At 46.7% G+C, this 13,513-nt stretch overlaps 1 protein-coding gene across 1 annotated transcript in view; it reads right to left on the bottom strand.

The window, feature by feature from the left end:
- The window catches only part of CRHR1 (corticotropin releasing hormone receptor 1), a 2,033,077-nt gene that overhangs the window by 660,179 nt on the left and 1,359,385 nt on the right, over positions 1–13,513 (bottom strand). The window lies entirely within an intron of this gene.

The raw sequence follows: 13,513 nt of genomic DNA, 5'->3' as shown, positions 1-13,513 counted from the left end.
ATTACCAGTGGCTACTGGTGGATGTTTATGACCTATTTTTACTTGTACCAATTTCTGGTAAGTGTTGATCCTGACAGTGGCCCACGTGGCCCTGTCCTGTGTAAATAATCCCTTGTAAATATTGCCCGTGCCAGTTGGCACAATGTATATTGTGTGATCACTATCTGATGTGTTATGAGAATAGAAAGGCTATTTTTATATAACCTTGTGTGGGGTTCCTTTTGTGGTGTGCCTGGGATGTTGTTGCTGTGTGCGTGTGCAAATGCTTTACACATTGCCTCCGGGATAAGCCTGTCTGCTCATGCCAAGCTACCAAGGGGTATGAGCAGGGGTTATCTTTGGCGTGTAACTCCCTTGCCCTGACTAGAGTGGTGGTTTCTGCCTGGCTTTCGCGCAAGCCTTAGCCAACCAGAAATCCCAGTTTTAACAGTGACCATGTGAACATAGTCTGCATATTCATCCACTTAATTGTTGGGCTTTTATATAGCACACATCCCACTAACTGCTAAAGTAATAGGTGTTATAATAACCCAAATCAAAGTGACTAATTTGTCGATGTTGGCAGGACGAATGGCCATCACCTTGTGTGTTTGGCAGGACGAATGGCTGAGCCAGCAATTTTGGAATCCACTTTGAGGGTTTAAATATTTATATGTTCCACGCAGATCTCTGATGCGGGTCCGTAACTCACCCAGCGATCTCAGTGGCAATGGCGCCACCCTACAGTAAATACAGTCTACCCTACAGTAGCCCCTTTTTCATTGCTGAAGATGTTGAACACATTAAATGCATTCGAGATACAGAATACATACATATTCTCTCCACGGCTATTGTATTTCAATCTATGGAGAATAAAAAGCTCACCCCCACCACAAGCCTTGGTCAAGTTCTGTGGTTCAGGATCAAATTTATCACTTCTGTTTCCACTTAACTGGAACAAAGCACCTTTGCAATTTAAGCCATCCCTCCCAGCAGAGCCTGCCACCCCCTCTAAGCCAGGCAAAGCCTCCTGAAACTGAGATCAGTTAGTAAACAAGGGCCTAGAGAGGATATGTTTACAAAGCCCTGCACAGCGGGACTTTAAGAAATCCAGTTAAAAAATCTCATTAGATGTGTTTGCCTGTAATCCATCCTCTCGCTGCCCACAGCAGCCCCTTCCTCATCACACTCCCTCGCTGGTACTGCTGTTTTCAGATAGAGTTACTGACTGCCGAGTGCACAGCAGGCTCCAGTGTGATTAGTACTCCGCCTTCCTGCCAGCAATATACCTGGTTTAATTAGTCTGAGGTAGATTGGGGATTCAGAGCCAATCAGCGCACAGTCTTGACCTGAGCTCGGGGTAACCAATGAAACTCTAGAGGCTGAAAACAAAGTTGTTGCAAGTGGTCAAAGTTTGATATAGAGCTGGCAGATGTGAAAGGACAGAAAAAAACAGACTGAACATGTAAATTTGCAAGATTGATGAGATACCGTGCTTCCAGGGGTTTGCACTGTTTTCTAAATATGTGTTTCTTTACTGTGTTAATCAGGTATACCCATTGAACACAACAGACTACATCTTTCAGGATACACTGAATTGCTAGAACACAACCCAGGACTTCCGGGCAGAGAATAATCTGGGAACCACATAGGAAGATGAGTCAAAGAGCATGGGCGTCAATTCACCAAATGCCAGGGGTAGCAGAAGTGACATCAGATCCCCTTGTCCTCAATGACATCACAGAGCAGCATCATATGAACCTTCACACTGAGATTTTCCAGGGAGGCATGCCACATGAGTGTAGCGTCATAACAATTAATATCGCTGAAGTTCCATGCAGGGCAGGACAGGGAACTCAAAGCAGCCCTGGCAAATTATGTCAGACCTGCCCCATACAGTGCATAGCGAGCGAGCGAACCTGACCACTACAAGGGGGTCGGGGGATTCTACCCCCAAGAAAATCTTTGGAAAAAATTGCAGAAATTAGGCATTATACAACACATTTTTAATTATAAATGTAATTGTATTAGCTTTTAAAGCATAGTAAATTATGACCTTTAAGGCACCAGGATACAGCAATTATTATCAGGACTCTTCAATTATTCCCTCACTATCTACCTCCAACAGTGCCTCTCATCTCTCCATAGCCCCTCTCTCACATGTGTTTAATTTATTTTATAGCACTGCACATACCAGTTTAGGGTGTCGGAGCATTTTACATCACACACATACAGAGACAATAAATCATACATATGTAAATCAGTGTATAGAAAATGTTACTTGAGACAAAAGGACTACAAGTTGTCGGTTTTTTAAGATTGCCTTGTCTAAGAAAGCACAAACTCAAGATTCAGAACGTAACACAGTGGTTAGTGTTGACTTTACCAATATGCATTTATTTTTACCAAAACAAACCATTGTTAGCAAAATTGGGATAACGAAAGACTGGGGAAAAACATAACTGTCTAACCTAGATTACGATTGTAATTTATGAACTTTACAGTTACAACAGGATCTATGTGACAAAAGTAGTAACACACTGAGCTTTGCACATAACATTCTGTTCTGTGATCTGCATAGTACATGCTCTTTGTGACAGGAATATTAACCTTCAATGCTACCCTAGATGAATCAAAACTGTCACTAGACAAAACTCTGATCAGCAGGCACAGTAATCACCAGAGTTATCATGGCACTTATATTTTGCCTGAAAACTGTTAGATATACAAGGAACTCTGCAGGGCTTTTAAAACTGCTGCACTGCTAAAGAAAACGCCCCCCACCAAAAAAAAGCAAATGCGGTAGGGTGCCTACTTTATGTCAAAAACGACCTCCTTAATCCACACTCCTTTGTGCAAGGACTAGCATTTTGTCATGGGTGTCCTCCTGCTCCATGGGTGTCCCCATACATTAAAAAAATGACATAAAATATGCCAGCACCAGAATTTTGCAATTTATGCAGTCCGTATACCATAGCTGTCCCTGTGTCAAAAATTACCTCTGAATGTGACGCCAGCATTTTCTCTTGGTTGCCACTCTCTCATATGCCAGGTTGTTCATCTTCATTCCACAACTTACCTCCTTTGTGCTAGTACCAGCATTTTGCCACTAGTGTGTCCACATGCCTAGAATTTCCTCAGGTATGCAACTATATTTCCACTGATGCCCGATGCCTCCAATTACCACCTATAATGCTAGTACCAGTATTTACCCCAGAGGCTTGTCACAGGTGTTTGACATGCCAAGAATTGCTGCAAGTATGCTAGCGCCACTTGTTTACCCTGGTTGTCTCTATAAGATAATAGTTACCTTCAGTAAGCCAGGGCCGACAATAAATGTACAAGCATTACATCATATTTTCACTCACACTCAATTACACTCATTCATCACTTTTATTAAGCAAACCTGGCGCAAAGTGTTAGGGTGGGATTTACCATCTAAAACATATCATGATTGGCATTGTAATGCAAAGTTTGAATATTCACAGCTTCACTTGCATCAACGAGGTGTTCAGTGGGTGGTGTATAGGTATTCCGAAGCAACCACCTATGGGATTTGACGCAAATCCCTTTCTACAAGCATTGGTAGACAGGAATTTGTGCCTAGACATTCAGATGCAACCACCCATGGGTTTTGATTCAAATCACTTTCTACAAACATTGGTAGACAGGAATATGTGTCAAAATCTTACATCCACGTGAGGCAGGTATAACAAGGAGAAATGTTTTTTCTCCTAATTTTTCCAACTTTTCATATGTGCTGCATTGCACAACACAAATACAAAGTGGGAAAAGCCTTAGTTTTTGTACTGGAATGCGGCTCTTTCCAATACAAAGCCTATGCTTTCAGGAATGCACATGCCTATGCACTATGGTGCCAAGGTGTTTGCATTGGTGCATGGCTGTCAAAAGTGCGCCAGCACATAGGGAGAGAAAAAAATAATTATATCTTAGTAGATAAGGCAGATTTGTTCTCTTTCCCGTTGACATAAGGCAATGCAGCAACTTTGGAGCGGTGTTGCCTTGAGTCAAAGAATAATAAATCTGGGCCTCAAACTCACATAATCTCACTCATTACTTGTCACTGACTCTAACCCACTGAGTTTTACTCACACACACATGCTTACACATATAGACATATGCTCACACATACATGCACACTCTCACAGAAACTCACACTCGACTGCAAACACGCACACACAAAATACATTTAAAACCATTTTTACTTATGATAGCTGCCACCAAAGCTCTTGTTCTAGCTAAGTATGTTCTATTGTTTATTACACTAATAGTGATGAATAGAACATTGGTCACTATTAGTGTAATGACAAAACGACAGATAAGAAGGTATGCAGAAACACCCCTTTGTTCTTGGCACTGATGCTAGGGTCATGAAAGCAGTGCCAGAGGTCCTAAGCGGCAAAGCAGCAAAAGGTTCGAATGAGTTAAGAGAATAAAATAAAATTTAACAAATAAAATCAATTAAAAATTGATAATTCTCTTGTTTCCCTGAGATCTCCTACTGGAGAACAGATTACATTAGCAGATCGAGTTCACAATTCATGCAGGATGTGACTATCCCAGAGAGAGACAGATGCCCAGAGTTGAGACAAGGGAATAACAGGGGCATCAATAAGTACCTTCAGGTCAACGCTGTCTCCTCCTCCTGCTTCAACACCATCCGCATGGTCTGCAAGATCTACAGATGGATCCGTACAGATACAAGAAAGGCAGTCACCCAGGCCCTCGTCAACAGCAGACTCGACTACGGAAAAGCCCTCTACGCGGGAGCCCCGACCAAGCTCATCAATCGACTACAACGCATCCAAAACACCTGATCCTCGATGTACCACGACATAGCCACATCACCCCCACCTGAGAAACCTGCACTGGCTCCCCGTCAACAAGAGGATATCCTTCAGTCTCCTCATCCACACGCACAACGCACTCCACAAGACCGGCCCAGCCTACCTCAACAGATGGCTCTCCTTCTACACCCCCAACCGCCAGCTACGATCCGCCGACCTCTCACTCGCCACTGTCCCGCGCATCCGTAGAACAACCACCGCCGGGAGATCCTTCTCCCACCTCGCCGCCAAGACATGGAACACCCTCCCACTGAGCCTACGACAGACCCAAGACCTGCTGACCTTCAGGAGGACACTAAAGACCTGGCTGTTCGATCAGTAGCGGCCCCCACTCCCCCCCCAGCACCTTGAAACCCTCACGGGTATGTAGTGCGCTTAACAAATGACTGATTGATTGATTGATTGAGTGAGTGTGAGGTCCCCATCCTGGTGTTGGCCTATGAAGTGACAGCGCCTCTCTTTTTAGCTCAAAGCCTCGGTGGAGGCAAAAGGGCAATCAGGGGACCTGCAGGTAGATTCATCAAGCATTTTTGCGAGCGCAAACGGTGCGAATCGCAAAATTTGCCCGTTTGCGCCCGCAAAAATGGCATTTGGAATTCATCAATGGTTCTTGAACTCGCAATTTGAAAAATCGCAAATAATTGCGATTTCTCAAATTGCGATCGCATTTAAGGAATCTCAATTAGAGATTCCTTAAATGCTATTCATGAACCTTTTCAAAATTGCGAATTTGCAATATGGGGCCGCTATTTACCGCGAAGTGTAACTTAGTGGTAAATAGCGAAAACTTAGAAAAATGCACTTTAGTGCATTTTTCTAAGTTGTATGTTACACACACACATGTCCTTTGGACATGTGTGTGCGCAACACCTGTGTACATTTGCATTTCGGGGTGCTACAGGGTGTCCTTTGGACACCCTGGCACCCTTGAAATCGCTTCCTTATTTGCGATTCGCTAATTGCTAATCGCAAATAAGGAATGACTCCCCATTCATTCCTATGGGCCTTTGGCCCATAGGAATGAATGGGGAGTCATTCCTTATTTGCGATTAGCAATTAGCGATTCGCAAATAAGGAAGCAGTAGAAATCGCATTTAATTGTGCGATTTCTACATGAATCCCGTTTTGCGAGTCTTTAATAGCGATTCCTTAATAATCGCTATTAAGGACTCGCAAATCGGGACATTGATGAATCTGGGGGCTGGTCTGGAATCTGAAATCTGGCAGCACCCAATAACTTAGCATTATACTTTTGCATAGTATAAACTCTATGAACAATGACATATAGTCATTTTTTAGTCCACTCTATCTAGAGAAAGAAAATGTGGAGTGAGAAAACTGTTGCCAGTCCTTGGAGACACACGGCTGCCCACAGAACGCATGTTCAATGTGCGGTTCCCTCCAAGCCGCAGTAAAGGGTTGCTGAAGAAGACAGTGCTGTGCCAGATGTGTGGGAGACTGGGCAGGCTTGAAGGGTTCGAGGCCTATGCTCTGGCTGACGATAATGCGAAAAGGCTGCGTAAACTGAGGTATGATGCAGCCCCAGGCTGGAACCCAACTGGAGAAAGGTTTGAGAACCAGCGATGAACCGATAGATAGGCTGCCAGTCACAGGATGGAGGTGAAGGACTGCAGTATGAGGCACAGTGTGAAGGACATTATGAGGGACCGTATGAGCGACAGTATGAGCCCACACTAAATCAAGAGCAAATGCAGCACAGCAGGCAGAAAGGGCGCGACCCTGCAAATTGCAAAAAACACAGTTGATGGACAGAATGTAGAACAATGTCATACATTCACCCCAGTACAAGGATCTGGGCCTAAATCCATCGTTTTTTTGCACTCCACACCACCCTGGGTTAGACACTGGCTATATGCAAATCAGCGCTGACCCTGTGCCTCATGGGAACAGTCCAGTCCGAACTACCAAGCCATGTCTTTCCCAGACCGGAATCAAGCATCCAAGGACCGGTTTCTGGCTATCAGCCTTCATCAGCCTGGATAGCTTGACTCCAGTGGTGTGGGGAGCCTGGGACTCACGTCTGAGCATACCCAGCACACTCGGGGTGACAATTGCAAAAAAACAGTTGATGGATAGAATGTAGAACAATGTCATACATTCACCCCAGTACAAGGATCTGGGCCTAAATCCTTAGTTTTTTTGCACTCCACACCACCCTGGGTTAGACACTGGCCATATGCAAATCAGCTCTGACCCTGTGCCTCATGGAAACAGTCCAGTCCGAACTACCAAGCCATGTCTTTCCCAGACCGGAATCAAGCATCCAAGGACCGGTTTCTGGCTATCAGCCTTCATCAGCCTGGATAGCTTGACTCCAGTGGTGTGGAGAGCCTGGGACTCACGTCTGAGCATACCCAGCACACTCGGGGTGAAAATTGCAAAAAACACAGTTGATGGACAGAATGTAGAACAATGTCATACATTCACCCCAGTACAAGGATCTGGGCCTAAATCCATCGTTTTTTTGCATTCCATACCACCCTGGGTTAGACACTGGCTATATGCAAATCAGCTCTGACCCTGTGCCTCATGGGAACAGTCCAGTCCGAACTACCGAGCCATGTCTTTCCCAGACCGGAAATAAAGCATCCAAGGACCGGTTTCTGGCTATCAGCCTTCATCAGCCTGGATAGCTTGACTCCAGTGGTGTGGAGAGCCTGGGACTCACGTCTGAGCATACCCAGCACACTCGGGGTGAAAATTGCAAAAAACACAGTTGATGGACAGAATGTACAACAATGTCATACATTCACCCCAGTACAAGGATCTGGGCCTAAATCCATCGTTTTTTTGCATTCCATACCACCCTGGGTTAGACACTGGCTATATGCAAATCAGCTCTGACCCTGTGCCTCATGGGAACAGTCCAGTCCGAACTACCAAGCCATGTCTTTCCCAGACCGGAATCAAGCATCCAAGGACCGGTTTCTGGCTATCAGCCTTCATCAGCCTGGATAGCTTGACTCCAGTGGTGTGGAGAGCCTGGGACTCACGTCTGAGCATACCCAGCACACTCAGGGTGAAAATTGCAAAAAACACAGTTGATGGACAGAATGTAGAACAATGTCATACATTCACCCCAGTACAAGGATCTGGGCCTAAATCCATCTTTTTTTTGCACTCCACACCACCCTGGGTTAGACACTGGCTATATGCAAATCAGCTCTGACCCTGTGCCTCATGGGAACAGTCCAGTCCGAACTACCAAGCCATGTCTTTCCCAGACCGGAATCAAGCATCTAAGGCCCGGTTTCTGGCTATCAGCCTTCATCAGCCTGGATAGCTTGACTCCAATGGTGTGGAGAGCCTGGGACTCACGTCTGAGCATACCCAGCACACTCGGGGTGAAAATTGCAAAAAACACAGTTGATGGACAGAATGTAGAACAATGTCATACATTCACCCCAGTACAAGGATCTGGGCCTAAATCCATCGTTTTTTTGCATTCCATACCACCCTGGGTTAGACACTGGCTATATGCAAATCAGCTCTGACCCTGTGCCTCATGGGAACAGTCCAGTCCGAACTACCAAGCCATGTCTTTCCCAGACCGGAATCAAGCATCCAAGGACCGGTTTCTGGCTATCAGCCTTCATCAGCCTGGATAGCTTGACTCCAGTGGTGTGGAGAGCCTGGGACTCACGTCTGAGCATACCCAGCACACTCGGGGTGAAAATTGCAAAAAACAGTTGATGGACAGAATGTACAACAATGTCATACATTCACCCCAGTACAAGGATCTGGGCCTAAATCCATCGTTTTTTTGCACTCCACACCACCCTGGGTTAGACACTGGCTATATGCAAATCAGCTCTGACCCTGTGCCTCATGGGAACAGTCCCGTCCGAACTACCAAGCCATGTCTTTCCCAGACCGGAATCAAGCATCCAAGGACCGGTTTCTGTTTATCAGCCTTCATCAGCCTGGATAGCTTGACTCCAGTGGTGTGGAGAGCCTGGGACTCACGTCTGAGCATACCCAGCACACTCGGGGTGAAAATTGCAAAAAACACAGTTGATGGACAGAATGTAGAACAATGTCATACATTCACCCCAGTACAAGGATCTGGGCCTAAATCCATAGTTTTTTTGCACTCCACACCACCCATGAGGCACAGGGTCAGACTGATTTGCATATAGCCATGTCTGAACTGGGGTGGCAGAGTGGGCTAAAGAACGGTGATGGATTAAACCCAGGGGCATATTATCAAGGGGGTTTATCTCTGCTTTTTTGGCTTTAAAAGCCAAGAAAGCGGAGATAAAATTATCTCCCTATTACCTAGCTGTCGCTAACACCAGTTAGCGACAGCGAGTAGGAGATAGCGACCATCTTGGGCCCCGCTTTGCATGTCAGTAATATTTATCACTAATGACATGCAAAGTGGGCGTGCCAAGATGTTAGCGACTGGAAACAGTCGCTTACATCGCTATCTCCTATTACCAACTTTTGGAGATATTCGCGCTAAGCGTGAATATCTCCAAAAGCTAACACCTGCCCCTGAGCAGTTCTTAGCCATGTTATCGAATGGTAGGTGGATAACATGGCTAAGAGCATTAGCTCGGTAATGCATGAATATCGCGGACTTCTCAGCGATATTCATGCATTGCGCCCGATTTTTATCGCATTTGCGATGAACCTTGGTAATACCAAGGTTTATTTGCGATAAAAATCGCCGCAGCTCAGCGGTAAATTTTTGTCTCTAACCAAGCAATAGCGATAATTATCGCTATTGCTTGGTAATATGCCCCCAGATCTTTTGACTGGGTGTGAGTGTTTGATTGATTCAGATGCTCCGTCCATCACCACCCCCTTTTGTACCTGACCCTGCAAATAGCGCTCTGGGTAAACGCATCAATTCACCAGTACCTTTTCTCTGGATCTTTTAGAGGGCCTGCACCCCCAGGGGTTTCCTCTGGGCCCCCCTCTGCAAAAGCAGGAGGAAATTAGAAAATTTCACAGTCTCTGCAAGATCTGCAACTGGGCGCAGGCCCCGTGTGCCCGGCGGGCACAGCAACCCGGGGGAGTGGAGAAGGGAGCAGGCTTGAGACTTACCAGGTGAGGAACCTGCCAATCCGCAGACATCTCCGAGAGGGTCCTTGCTCCCATGGCACCGTTCACGCTTCCTTCTGTGAGGTCAAGGTAGGCCCCAAAGCTGACAGAAGATCAGTACAGGAACGCAGCTCTGGAAGAAGCTCCTGAAGTACAGCTCTTGGCCTTGGCAGCAAGGCGCTACATGTCCCCTCCTCCTACACCAAACAGTGACAGTCAGTCATTGAGAAAGGAGGGCAGCTCGGATAAAGCCCCCCGCCTGCAGTGGGACTTCCGGTGGTATGAGGGAACCATGTGAGTGAGTCACCAGAGCCTTCGTTTCCTTGTTTTTTGGCCGCGAGTCTTCACTGAGAGCTCCTTGTGGTTGGGCCTTTCACCCCCCTTTTGTACCGCCTTTCATACAGCAGCTCCTCGCTTCCTATGGAGATACCTTGGTAGGACACTATCTGCTTGAAGGCACTGGCTATATGCAAATCAGCTCTGACCCTGTGCCTCATGGGAACAGTCCAGTCCGAATTACCAAGCCATGTCTTTCCCAGACCGGAATCAAGCATCCAAGGACCGGTTTCTGGCTATCAGCTTTCATCAGCCTGGATAGCTTGACTCCAGTGGTGTGGAGAGCCTGGGACTCACGTCTGAGCATACCCAGCACACTCGGGGTGAAAATTGCAAAAAACACAGTTGATGGACAGAATGTACAACAATGTCATACATTCACCCCAGTACAAGGATCTGGGCCTAAATCCATCGTTTTTTTTGCACTCCACACCACCCTGGGTTAGACACTGGCTATATGCAAATCAGCTCTGACCCTGTGCCTCATGGGAACAGTCCCGTCCGAACTACCAAGCCATGTCTTTCCCAGACCGGAATCAAGCATCCAAGGACCGGTTTCTGTTTATCAGCCTTCATCAGCCTGGATAGCTTGACTCCAGTGGTGTGGAGAGCCTGGGACTCACATCTGAGCATACCCAGCACACTCGGGGTGAAAATTGCAAAAAACACAGTTGATGGACAGAATGTAGAACAATGTCATACATTCACCCCAGTACAAGGATCTGGGCCTAAATCCATAGTTTTTTTGCACTCTACACCACCCATGAGGCACAGGGTCAGACTGATTTGCATATAGCCATGTCTGAACTGGGGTGGCAGAGTGGGCTAAAGAACGGTGATGGATTAAACCCAGGGGCATATTATCAAGGGGGTTTATCTCCGCTTTTTTTGGCTTTAAAAGCCAAGAAAGCGGAGATACAATTATCTCCCTATTACCTAGCTGTCGCTAACACCAGTTAGCGACAGCGAGTAGGAGATAGCGACCATCTTGGGCCCCGGTTTGCATGTCAGTGATATTTATCACTAATGACATGCAAAGTGGGCGTGCCAAGATGTTAGCGACTGGAAACAGTCGCTTACATCGCTATCTCCTATTACCAACTTTTGGAGATATTCGCGCTAAGCGCGAATACCTCCAAAAGCTAACACCTGCCCCTGAGCAGTTCGTAGCCATGTTATCGAATGGTAGGTGGATAACATGGCTAAGAGCATTAGCTCGGTAATGCATGAATATCGCAGACTTTTCAGCGATATTCATGCATTGCGGCCGATTTTTATCGCATTTGCGATGAACCTTGGTAATACCAAGGTTTATTTGCGATAAAAATCGCCGCAGCTCAGCGGTACATTTTTTTCTCTAACCAAGCAATAGCGATAATTATCGCTATTGCTTGGTAATATGCCCCCAGATCTTTTGACTGGGTGTGAGTGTTTGATTGATTCAGATGCTCCGTCCATCACCACCCCCTTTTGTACCTGACCCTGCAAATAGCGTTCTGGGTAAACGCATCAATTCACCAGTACCTTTTCTCTGGATCTTTTAGAGGGCCTGCACCCCCAGGGGTTTCCTCTGGGCCCCCCTCTGCAAAAGCAGGAGGAAATGAGAAAATTTTCACAGTCTCTGCAAGATCTGCAACTGGGCGCAGGCCCCGTGTGCCCGGCGGGCACAGCAACCCTGGGGAGTGGAGAAGGGAGCAGGCTTGAGACTCACCAGGTGAGGAACCTGCCAATCCGCAGACATCTCCGAGAGGGTCCTTGCTCCCATGGCACCGTTCACGCTTCCTTCTGTGAGGTCAAGGTAGGCCCCAAAGCCGACAGAAGATCAGTACAGGAACGCAGCTCTGGAAGAAGCTCCTGAAGTACAGCTCTTGGCCTTGGCAGCAAGGCGCTACATGTCCCCTCCTCCTACGCCAAACAGTGACAGTCAGTCATTGAGAAAGGAGGGCAGCTCGGATAAAGCCCCCCGTCTGCAGTGGGACTTCCGGTGGTATGAGGGAACCGTGTGAGTGAGTCACCAGAGCCTTCATTTCCTTGTTTTTTGGCCGCGAGTCTTCACTGAGAGCTCCTTGTGGTTGGGCCTTTCACCCCCCTTTTGTACCGCCTTTCATACAGCAGCTCCTCGCTTCCTATGGAGATACCTTGGTAGGACACTATCTGCTTGAAGGCACCTAGGGCTGCAGGGGGAGGTGCAGGAAGATGCCGCAAGTGGAGGAGGCATGGAGTCCTTGGGATGAAGGCATCCCTGCACACCACATAATAAGGGAACAGCGTTTCTTAAGTAGTCATGTCAGTGCTTGTATACTGCATAGATATTACTTAGCAAATACTTGGTGCTCGATGTAAGACCAATATCCACGGCATGCTCAGTATCGGCCTTCTTTTTAGAATCCACTTGTCTGTATACAGGGGGAGAGGTGTGGCGTAATCGTGGCTGACTCTGGAACGCAGGGTTCGCGTTTCGATGGCCGGCGGCAGCTCAGCTCAGCATTGTGTGACTCCAGGCAATAGCTCACTTATTCTCCCCGTCGGTCCCCAGCACCTTGAAACCCTTAAGGGGTTGCTATGTTCGCGCTTTACAAATGGGAATTATTATTGTTTTTATACAGGAGCAAGATATGAACTTCTCAGGCACAAATCTTTGACTTCTGTCAACAGGATGTCCTGTAAGAGCTAAAAAGCTGTCAACTGACCCATTTGTCCAAATTACGAGTGTCAGATAGATATAGCACTGTGCATGCTGGGACTAGTGGTGTTCACATTTAAATCTCCAAAACCAGAACTCACTGAAACCTACCCTCGTGCCGGCATGGGGTCTATTTATGGCTAGGCAGGTGGTGGGGTGTTTTCGGTACTACACGATCAGGGCCGAGAGAATTCAATACAATATTAAGCCCCTCTCAGACTGGTGCCGAAATGAAATGAAATTAAATGAAAATGAATTTTGTAAAGCGCACCTAGCTGCCCTGAGGCGTCCAAGCGCTGAGACTAATACAGGATGCAGTTAGATGAAGTGATGTCCCAGTGAAAGTTCTACTTATTGAACAAAAACGTTTTTAATTGCTTGCGAAAAGAGGTGAGTTCTGGATTAGACCTTAGATATTGAGGGAGAGCATTCCACATCTTGGCCACGTTATAGGAGAAAGAGCGGCCACCCATTCTAGTTCTCTTTATTTTAGGGACCATGGCTAGAGTGGCATAGGCTGAACGCAGCTGTCTGGCAGGATGGTACGGGGAGATGAGAGATGAATTAATTGGTGGGC

This window comes from Lissotriton helveticus, chromosome 5_1, assembly GCF_964261635.1.
Source record: "Lissotriton helveticus chromosome 5_1, aLisHel1.1, whole genome shotgun sequence".
NCBI lineage: Eukaryota > Metazoa > Chordata > Amphibia > Caudata > Salamandridae > Lissotriton > Lissotriton helveticus.
This window is presented reverse-complemented; position numbering and strand designations above follow the sequence as displayed.